Source organism: Nilaparvata lugens, chromosome 8 (genome assembly GCF_014356525.2).
Source record: "Nilaparvata lugens isolate BPH chromosome 8, ASM1435652v1, whole genome shotgun sequence".
Taxonomy (NCBI): Eukaryota; Metazoa; Arthropoda; class Insecta; order Hemiptera; family Delphacidae; genus Nilaparvata; species Nilaparvata lugens.
Genome location: NC_052511.1, coordinates 14,597,574 through 14,608,635, shown reverse-complemented (window position 1 = coordinate 14,608,635; position 11,062 = coordinate 14,597,574).

Genomic DNA, 11,062 nt, shown 5'->3' with positions numbered 1-11,062 from the left:
TGCAAATTGGAAAATACAGTCTCTGTTTTCCTGGAAAATTTCATATATTTGACGTGTTGTTGAGTGAGAGTGACCTTACACGAGAAGAACCTTTCTTTCTTGAACAATGTTTTTCAAATTATATGCTTTGTTCTGTAAAAATAAAAATCGATTATATTACTCATAAATATAGTCTAATAAATCAAAATGTTCAAGAAAACGCATTTCTCCAACAACAAGCCTGATGATAATAATATTGTTATCATAAAATACTGTGGATCTAAAAAAATAAATTATGATCGCTCCTTCCCAAAGGTTGATATGAGAGTTGATTATGTTAGTTGAAGGTAGTGAGTTGATTATGGGAAGGACTATTACAAGATGGCCAGTCTGACAGTTTTTCTGATGATTTTTACTCTTCACTTGAGTTCACATACATCTCATACTCATAGACACTACAATTGATTAGATCAATCTATCGAGATTATGTTATAATTCCTGATTGAAGTCAGAAAACAAGGAGAATTTTTGAATATACTTTCTAGTACTATTCTATCTTTACCTGATATTTCAATCGATAATCATCCTTGTGATTTATTATGGAATATGGTATCATGTTTGAAGTTCAATGATTTGATTCGTTGGAAGCACATGTGGAGGGAGAATAGAGCTCAGAGCTCATATCAATTATGATATTCCACGAAAAAGTACGTCGAAAGTTGGGAAGCGTGCGTTTGCGAATTCGTAGCCATTTTGTAACATTATCCGTTGTGTCATGAGTCTGTTGATTTGCCTGTGACCCACATTCCATTGTATGTGTATGTGTTCGGGGCAGAGGCAGAGCCTACGTCGTCGCACACAGTAAATATTTATAAACCTATATAAGCAGTCGGATTATCGATGTCAGTTCCGTGGAAAATGTATATGTGAGCCAAGCCGCTCTCAATTTCCCAATACCCATTTGAGTTCCAAACGTATATCAATTTAATAAAATTTTATTATTAGCCTATACTGTATGAGACTATCAATTATGTGAACGAAGAAGGGATATGGGAATCTTGAATCATACAAACTAATGTTTTATTTTGGTCTCTTCGATAGCTAACTGGAATCCGAATTCAATTTTTCTTTATAAAGGAAAAATAAACAGAAAATTGTAATATGGGTGATGATATGCTATGATTATCATGAGCTTTCAACTCATACCATCAGTGGAATTGAATGCCATCAACACTTGTCTGGGAGATAAGACTTGAGAGAACAGGAGTTTGAAATGAGAGATATGGAAGAGAATGGATGACAAAAGAACAAAAATAGAAGAAGACAAAAAAGGAGAAATACTGTGAGCAGGCGAATGCGAAAACAGGAGAATACACTGTGAATAACAAATTAAGATGGTGAATCTAATAATTAATTTTTTAATAAATACAGCGACGAGGAATTCAAAATAAACAAAAATTATCACAGACAAGTGCGATTTTTAATTTGATTTCTTATTCTATTTGAATTTATGTGCAAGAATAAATATACATGACTCAAAATCTGGTGCTATCTACTGACTAAAAGTCAAAGTAGAATCACTTCTACCACATTGACTCAATTATCGACCAATCAGAAACATGGGTGGAGTTTGGAGGCGTGACACTAACAAAAGTATGGTGTAAGTGACACGACAGCTACTGCCATCTATTGGCAAAGCTTAGAGTTGTACCTGTTGTTTATTGTCAATAAATCAGAAGCAAGTAAAAGATAGAGAAAATAGTGGCAATAGAGAATAGTGACGAATTTAAGTTACATCAAGCATGATGACTACATTGGTTTCTATGGGTCAATCGACTAACTCCAATTGAGATTATGCAGCATTCAAATTCCCAATTTTATTCAAAATTATCTTCTTAGGCACAAGGGATATGGGAATCTTGAATCATACAAACTAATGTTTTATTTTGGTCTCTTCGATAGCTAACTGGAATCCGCATTCAATTTTTATTTATAAAGGGAAAATAAACAGAAAATTGTAATATGGGTGGTGATATACTATGATTATCATGAGCTTCCAACTCACACCATCAGTGGAATTGAATGCCATCAACATTTGTCTGGGAGATAAGACTTGAGAGAACAGGAATTTGAAATGAGAGATATGGAAGAGAATGGATGACAGAAGAACAAAAATAGAAGAAGACAGATAAAGGAGGAATACTGTGAGCAGGCGAATGCGAAAACAGGAGAATACACTGTGAATAACAAATTAAGATGGTGAATCTAATAATTAATTTTTAAAAAATACAGCGACGAGGAATTCAAAATATACAAAAATTATCACAGACAAGTGCGATTTTTAATTTGATTTCTTATTCTATTTGAATTTATGTGCAAGAATAAATATACATGACTCAAAATCTGGTGCTATCTACTGACTAAAAGTCAAAGTAGAATCACTTCTACCACATTGACTCAATTATCGACCAATCAGAAACATGGGTGGAGTTTGGAGGCGTGACACTAACAAAAGTATGGTGTAAGTGACACGACAGCTACTGCCATCTATTGGCAAAGCTTAGAGTTGTACCTGTTGTTTATTGTCAATAAATCAGAAGCAAGTAAAAGATAGAGAAAATAGTGGCAATAGAGAATAGTGACGAATTTAAGTTACATCAAGCATGATGACTACATTGGTTTCTATGGGTCAATCGACTAACTCCAATTGAGATTATGCAGCATTCAAATTCCCAATTTTCAGTGATATTAGGTTACAAGGAGACTCCGCCTGCAAAAAATAGTGGACCAGGTCCAATCAACAACATAGTAACGGGAACGATTTGGAAAACTCCCGCCTGCACCCTTCATTTAAATTGCGCTGTTTTAGACCTATTCGGGAGACATGTTTCGACAGTTCCACTGAGAATCGTGCAGTGCTATTGTTTTGTATTATATATAATACAATCAAAGGTGACTGAGAACAAGATAGTAAACAATGAATGTTACATCAGAATATAACAGAGAGTATAGAATGTTACATTAGAATATAACAGAGAGTATAGAATGTTACATTAGAATATAACAGAGAGTATAGAATGTTACATTAGAATGTAACAGAGAGTATAGAATGTTACATTAGAATATAACAGAGAGTATAGAATGTTACATTAGAATATAACAGAGAGTATAGAATGTTACATTAGAATGTAACAGAGAGTATAGAATGTTACATTAGAATATAACAGAAAGTATAGAATGTTACATTAGAATATAACAGAGAGTATAGAATGTTACATTAGAATATAACAGAGAGTATGAAATGTTACATTAGAATAAAACAGAGAGTATAGAATGGTACATTCTATACTTACTCTCTGCTGAAAGCATTCAACAGCGAAACAGGATCAGGAAATGGATATTGAAAACTGAACACTAGAATAACTAAAAGGAACTGAATCAATAGATTGGCATTAATAGAGAGCAGATGCTGCAATTCTCAGATGGCACGTGCGAACTCACTAGGCTATGTATAGAAAACGTGAACCATTCACTCTAGTAGCAACTATTGCTATTGGCAGGTTATGCATTTAACAATAAAATTCAATTTACGCACTCCAGAGCACGTTCCTATAAATTCTATCCAAATGCTCCAATAAAAATTCTGCAAATTAATATATAATGCAGCATACAAACTATGTAACCAGTATTGAAGCGGCACAGTACATCCCAGCTCATACACAAACAATAACTGCATAACTAAACACATAAATAACAAGATAGGACATAGAGCTGTGTTTGTTCAAAGAGGTGAATCAAAAACTTGAGTGCATTAGAAATAGAGATCCATATAATACCATGTTAATTGAACAGAATAGTTTGAAATTATTAGAATCCAGTATTATATCTTTCGATCCTTGAGATCTACAGCAGATGTGTATGGGAATATACGAGTATATAAGAACCCTGGAATAATCAAATGCAGTTATCAGTATGATATAACAGATACAGTACGAAGATCACAAATTGATCATAAATATGAATATATATTAGATCACAAATAGATAAATATATAGAATATATTAGATCACAAATGGTTATCTGTGGTAATAATAAACTGTCTATCCGTCTATCCTATTAACTCTAAAAAAGTGATGCTTCTTTCTAATGCCAATGAATGTAGAAATATGTTTGTTATTTTTATTTGAAATGCATTTGATTTAAACATGAAATAGATACATACAAAAATAAATAAATGGAATGTGACATTAGTAGGAATAATCATTATAAAACTGTACTATTATTTATTTGCTATCAAAATCTGGGAAATCAAATTCCTTGGCAATCGTCTACGGGATGGATTAGGAAGTTTAATAAATAATAAATTGAAACATTGATGATTTGCTAGTTATTTGCAATAAGTAAAAAACCTCAAATACTGTTTCGAACTTTCCATTCATGCAATGACTTTCATTTTAGCTTTCAGACCAATACGAGAGAAAGAGGATTGAGACTTTCAAACTTTCTTCCGTGACAATAAAAGTTGCTTTGAACGAAAGAAAACACTTTCTGAGTTTTTTAAACTATGTTGCATGGAAGTTTTCTCCCAGTTCACCTGCACAAAATAGCATGATGGATTAAAGGAATTTGAGGGTCAATACAATAATTTTTCAATAATGGCAATGATGGAACGCACTTCGATTGAAACTATTATTCAATTAGAAGATTAGAAGAGTGATATTTTATCTTTATCAGCCTATAACTATATCAACCTTAGAAAAAAATCATTATGTAATAAACAACCCAGCTATTCTCTTAGCTGTATTGTTATTCTCTGCAATGACCAAGTGGATAAGTTACAATGAGCATATTAAGAGAAATACATCTCACGGTTTTGGGTGAGTTCTGTGAATGAAACTCATTTACACTCAGCGCGAATCCCTCAAGAGTGATCACAAAAGGAATGAATATCAGAACATTCAAAAAATACTGGATTTCATAGTTATTGTTAACTTATCAACTTATTGAATCATGGTCCATCTTTTAAATACTGGTAGCAGACTTAAAATCATCAGGTAAGTCGTTCGCGATGTGTTACAATTGATTTTACAAAGTGGTATTTCCCGTAGAAGAGGTCTGATGGAAAAAACAAAGTTCAATGTTCCATATTTGAAAACGATCCAGATGAACGATTTTGAAACTGTGGTAAAAGTTTGATGAACAGCTGTCGTCCACAGATTATTGTGTTGACTAGTTCTATCCCTCAGTCACGATGTTCACATCTGAAATATTCAGATTGTTGTAGTGTCCGGTATGGAACTTATAGCTGAGGATAGCAGGTCGAATCGATTCTTACAAGATCCAAGCCACACAACTTTGTTATTACACAGTTATTCTGTCACGTTTATTGATTGCGAGAAGTAACACAGTAGGAAGAATAAGAATTATTCACAGTTTTTGGACTGATCCTCTGATCCTTGAGAAATAGAGAAACATTCTGAGAAACTAAAGGTAGACAGTCTATCTTCAAGTTTAAGAACATTCCAGGTTTCACATCGATAATATGGAATGAGAATGAACTACTTCATACACTCATAATGGTTTGGAAGTGGAGATAGAAATAATTGACACCTCAATTCATCTCTAAATGTTAATGAACATAAAATGTTGAAACATAATAGATTAATTAATTAATTGAACATAAAAACGTAATAAAAATTAATTTTAATGAATATATTAAATACAAACATTCATTCTTTCTACAAGTTTGAAGGAATTATGTAGACTTTTGGCTTTAAATTATTATTCTTGCTAAATCACAGGCGGATTACAAAGAATCTCGATGCTGTGAAAAGTGAAAGAAGCTTGTTGACTGACGCCAGGCACAGGAAAGAGATTGAGGGAGTGAAAATGTCAAAAGTGGGGCTGAGAGAGCAGAGTGAGAGAGAGAGAGTGTGGCAGAGTGATGAGGAAATCGCCTGTTCAACCACAAGCATGTAAAGTTAAGTAAAGCAGAGTGAAAGTGGCTGAGTGAAAGAGACTTGTGATGAATTCTGTAGGATTATGGCTGCCATAGGAATGGGGTGGCAGTGTCTGTGGTTTTTCAACTACCCCTCCTCATCACCGCACCTTACCCCTCTTCCTCCCACAACTAGTTCAACCTTTGAACTTTCACCACTAAATGAGGGGCTGACATAAGGCGTGGAAAAGGCCTTATGTTTCGCCCTTTGAGCACTTTCGTAATAGGCAGAATAAGAAGAGGAAAGGAAAGAGAAAAGATGAGAAGTGTGGAAGTCTAGTGGAAGGAGCAGGGTTAAGGAGAGAAGATTGAGGAGAAAGCGTTTAGGAGAAGAGGCGTTATAACGTTTAGACTACCGGGTTAACGTTGTTTATGCAGGAAACTAATGGCGCGAAATTTAATAATTCATTCATGTTCCACAGCCCCTTCATAAGACTGAGAAATAATGATCATCAATTACCTCAGACTGGGAGACTACTAATTTGCCAATTCTGCCCGCAATTTATCACATAGTTGATTATCATTCTAAGTCGGCTCCTATTGAATTATTCTTATTCCAGATCAAAGTCAATAACTGGGAGGTAAATGATTGAGGTGAATGCTCTGAACCATGGAAATACTGAACTACTGAAAATCGAATATTCCTTCGATATTTCCTATTTATCAGATTGAAAAATAAAATCAATGGAATTATTATTCAAACTTCACACAACAAAATAATGTGCAGAAGCTAGTAGGCCTACGTCACAGGCTGCCCGAATAACTGAGTAAATAATGCCAGTCGGGAAAGGAATATAAAATAAAGCAAATTAGAGAAATAATCAATTTTTTGAATGTCATAATTGAAGCCCAGATGCTGATACCTAGTAATCAATAATTCACATGGAATGATGAAAGTGATTTTTCTTCCGCCATTTTTCTGATCCTTCTTCCATGTTTATCATTTTAGTAATATAAATGCATTTTAAGCTGGGCTAGATCAAGATATATTTTAAAATCGAAGCTTCTATTCTTCTCTCGCTCTTGTTTCATCATATCTTGAATTTCTTATTACTTTCATAATAGTTCAATAGAACTATTGACTTTTCATACGATATATTCTGCTGATTCCACTATCCCAATCAAAATAATCTTCATAATAATATCATTATAGTTTTCATCATCAGAATCAGCTGTAAGTTGTATAGTGTACAACTTACAACTGATTCTGTTCATGAAGACTATAAATTGTTATACTGTATTATTATGAAGATTATTTTGATTGGGATAGTGGAATCAGCAGAATATATCGTATGAAAAGTCAATAGTTATATTAAGCTATTAAAAAGGTAATAAGAAATTCAAGATAGTCATATTTCTTTCAATTGCAATAATAATATAGCGGCTATATTATCAGCCATATACTCACTTGACATATTTCGATCATCGATTTGGAGCAAATGTGCCTGAGACTTGATTATGAATCCTATCCCAAACGTCAAAATGATTGTTCCATTTTGACTGCTCTCCAACAACGTTACTGATATCATTTTCCTGGGAAAACAAACATTTACACCGACCGCTTTTCCTCAAACAGTTATCTGAGTAGCTTGTGAAAAAACAGAACCAACCTGACTTTTCCGAAAAGTTATCTCCATTTTTCAGCACCCAGTTGGGGAATTGGAATCCCATTCAATCCGAATTGGGTATTGTATGTGGGCTGGATAAGCCTGTCCAATAACCAGAGCATGAATTCAATTGAAATATCTCCATTGAGCATTGTGCAACTTTTCAATCAACCGGATTTAATTGGAATACATTGATGTGAAGGGTGGATTTGCTTGCGATTATTCAGCAACCCACTTCTCAATAAATGAACCATCAGCTGGTCGAGAAACATTTCTGTTTTTCAAATTGAGATGAATATCGATATCTGTTGGTCCTGCGTGGATTCGAAAAATATCTATTCGCTAGAGATCATACTTCATAGTCCTTATCCAATAATAATAGCTCAAAATTATTATATCTGTCATTGATTGTTGTCATTTTGTTCCAATGTTTCGAACATGAATATATTGAGATAATTCTTTCTCTGCAGGTTTATTGAGATCTAGGTTGGGTGAAACCAAAGAGAATCGTAACACCTATTCCCTAATTCAATATCTAACAAGCCCAACGCAATGACAGGAAGTCCTAAATGAGCACAAACTTGACTTGAGATAAGTTTGCGACTACGGACATCATGGGTAGGAAGCCCCTACCGAGAACAATAATTGTTTATACTTGGATTTTGAACAAAAGTATCTATACATCTGTGAGTTTTGATGGAAACGATGGTATATTCATGATAATCTTGATTTGATATGAGAGCTCTATTCCGGTTAAAATCATAAAAATTTAAATTGAAATCCTATGCCGAAAAGAGCGATTCATAATTATTATTATTGGATTTCGATCAAAACTAACTTTTTATAGGTGGTATTCTGGTAATTCATAGATTTACTATGATAATTCACGATACACAACCTTCTTCGATTTTCTTTGTTTTTCTATAGTGCAGTGAAACGAATACTTCATGATAGGATCACGTATTGATTGATTGATAGTAGCATTGACTGATTAAAATGTTTGGGAGCATTCAGCTGATTTTCATTTGCTCATACAATAAAAATCACATAGACCTGATAATCTGGAAGGAACAACAGGTAGACTATTTTGATGTTTATCAGGTATTGGAAGGTTATAAGGGCCTTAGAACCCTTCACAACAACCACTTAACAAACATCCAGCAAGCTATCGGACAGTGAAAATCTGATTCACTGCAGTTTCCGTTGGGAAAAAACGCGTTGAAACATCCACGGATAGAGAGACATTATTCAAGTAAAGCAGCTCCAGTGATACTCATTGAAAACTGTCAGCATTGTTGATGAATAACACCTGCATTTCCCATTCAAACAATGCTGACAGTTAGAAGCAGAGACAACTGATCGATAAATGGCGCCTGTGAATGGATGAAATTGCATTATTAAGAAGCAGATGTTGGATGGCCATAGTCAACCCTGATGCTAGAGGTCAAAAGGTCAGGGTTACAAGCTGGGACTCCAACCTCCTCTCCCGCCCCTCTTTCACCCCCCCCCCCCTGTGATTTGGTGAGAGATGTGACCGACTGCCCGATTTAGAAATGCATTCCATGTAAGCTCTCAATGACAGGCGGCGAACATGGACATGCTGGCATTGATGCACTTTCCACTATTTTATCGCCTACTAGGCCACCGTACATCCCCACAACTCCCACATGTCCCCCCCCCCAGCACCTGCCCACTATCAAGTCAGTACTCATCAAAAGTTGTACAGCCAACGTTCATTGTGCACATGCTTTCCAAGTACATCACATTTGCGAAGATTTGTGAAACATTCACGAAGGCTCGGAACCTTGTGATAGGGAAATAGGCTATAGCCCAGTGAGGATGGAATGAGTATAGAGAACGTCATGTGATATCATGTTGAGGATTGACAGAGTTACATTCTATACTCTCTGATATAGCCTCTGATAAAAGAAACATGCGAATGCATTACCTAGTAAGTACATGTTAATTAAGTACCTAATGTAGTGTTCTTCATAAAATAATGTACTTTGTATACAGAGGTTCTTATGCTTCTTGTCAACATACGAATACTATACTGCAATATGATATAGTATAGAATAAACAATCAATCGTTCCTCCATGGTTTCAGCATAGCTTTCGCTAAAGTAGGCCTACTAAGGGAAGGTGCTCAATCAAAATAGTGCATCATAAAAATTCGACTGAGTCACTGTCAATATTGTAGAACCGTTCCATAATGGAATAAAAACACACCTGAAAATTTTCATAAGTAACCACATGTGTGGTCACGAAACCATGGTCCTGCACCAAATAAAACTGTGTAGAATTTGACAACATATGTGTGTTTCTATTTCATTATAGTTCATCATGTTGGAAATTATTACAATATTCATAACGTTGGAACTAAAATTTAAAAAGAGAATTCAGGGAATTGTTAAGTGACATTTTTTTGGACCAAGCCCTACGATGCGTCTTTTCAGGCGTTTTAAGAGTCGGCAAGGGAGGAAGCTCTCTCATTGGCTGATAATCAGCTGATTTGGTTGGCGGTCAGGAATCAGCAGATAATCTGGCAATAGGAGAGCCTCCTGCCCTGTCGACTCTTGAACCTCCTGAAGAATCGTTATGTATGGGTTGTTTTCTACAGGGTTCGAAACATTCAAGTTTATTCCGTGATAATTTGAATGGGAATCGGCCGAGCGAAGTGTTATCCACTTATCTTGTCAACTCAATTCATGGGTGGGAGTGGAGTGGATAAAGGATCTAGGATTGTAGAAAAAAGGAATAGGATTGGAGGACTGGATGGTGAGAGCATCTAAAACAAAGGACGGTGATGAATTTTCCAGGATTATCACTTCGTTAACTGTCTCTCAGTTTGACCTTTGAACTTTATCGCTTAAATAAGAGAGTGAACTACAGCCGGCCAAGGTTGAAGAAGCTCTCATTCTTTGTCGCGTCCAACCCCCTAGCAAGGGGCTGGCCTCTGCACCTTTAAGCTCCCCATAATTCTTGACGGAAAGAGTGGCGCTGTGAAATAGAGCAAGCAAAGAGACTTGGAAAGGATATTGACCTTCGATTGGTTTATCGGCCACAAGACTTATTGTAGCTGTTATTATTCCTCTTCGATTCGGAATTTGACTCTCGAATCTAATATAATATTTATTTCTGCTTCTAATGTCTGTTTTTTTAAGGTCAGATGGATGAATTACTGTAGTTCATGTTAGCCTACAAGTTGAAGTATCACAACTTTTTCACTTTCTATGATATTGATTCCTGTCGACAATGTATAGTTGATATTCATAATCTTGACAATCGAATTCTATTTGCGGGAAATTGAGTGCACCCACACTCAAATAGATATCATCATATTGTCGAATTCAGTTATTCGGATTGATCAGCTGACTGTTTTTTTCAAGCAACTTTTTTCTGTTTTCTTAATCAGCTTTTGTTTTAATTTTTAATATCTAGTTTTTATTCATAATTAATTTTTCCAACTTTCCAATCT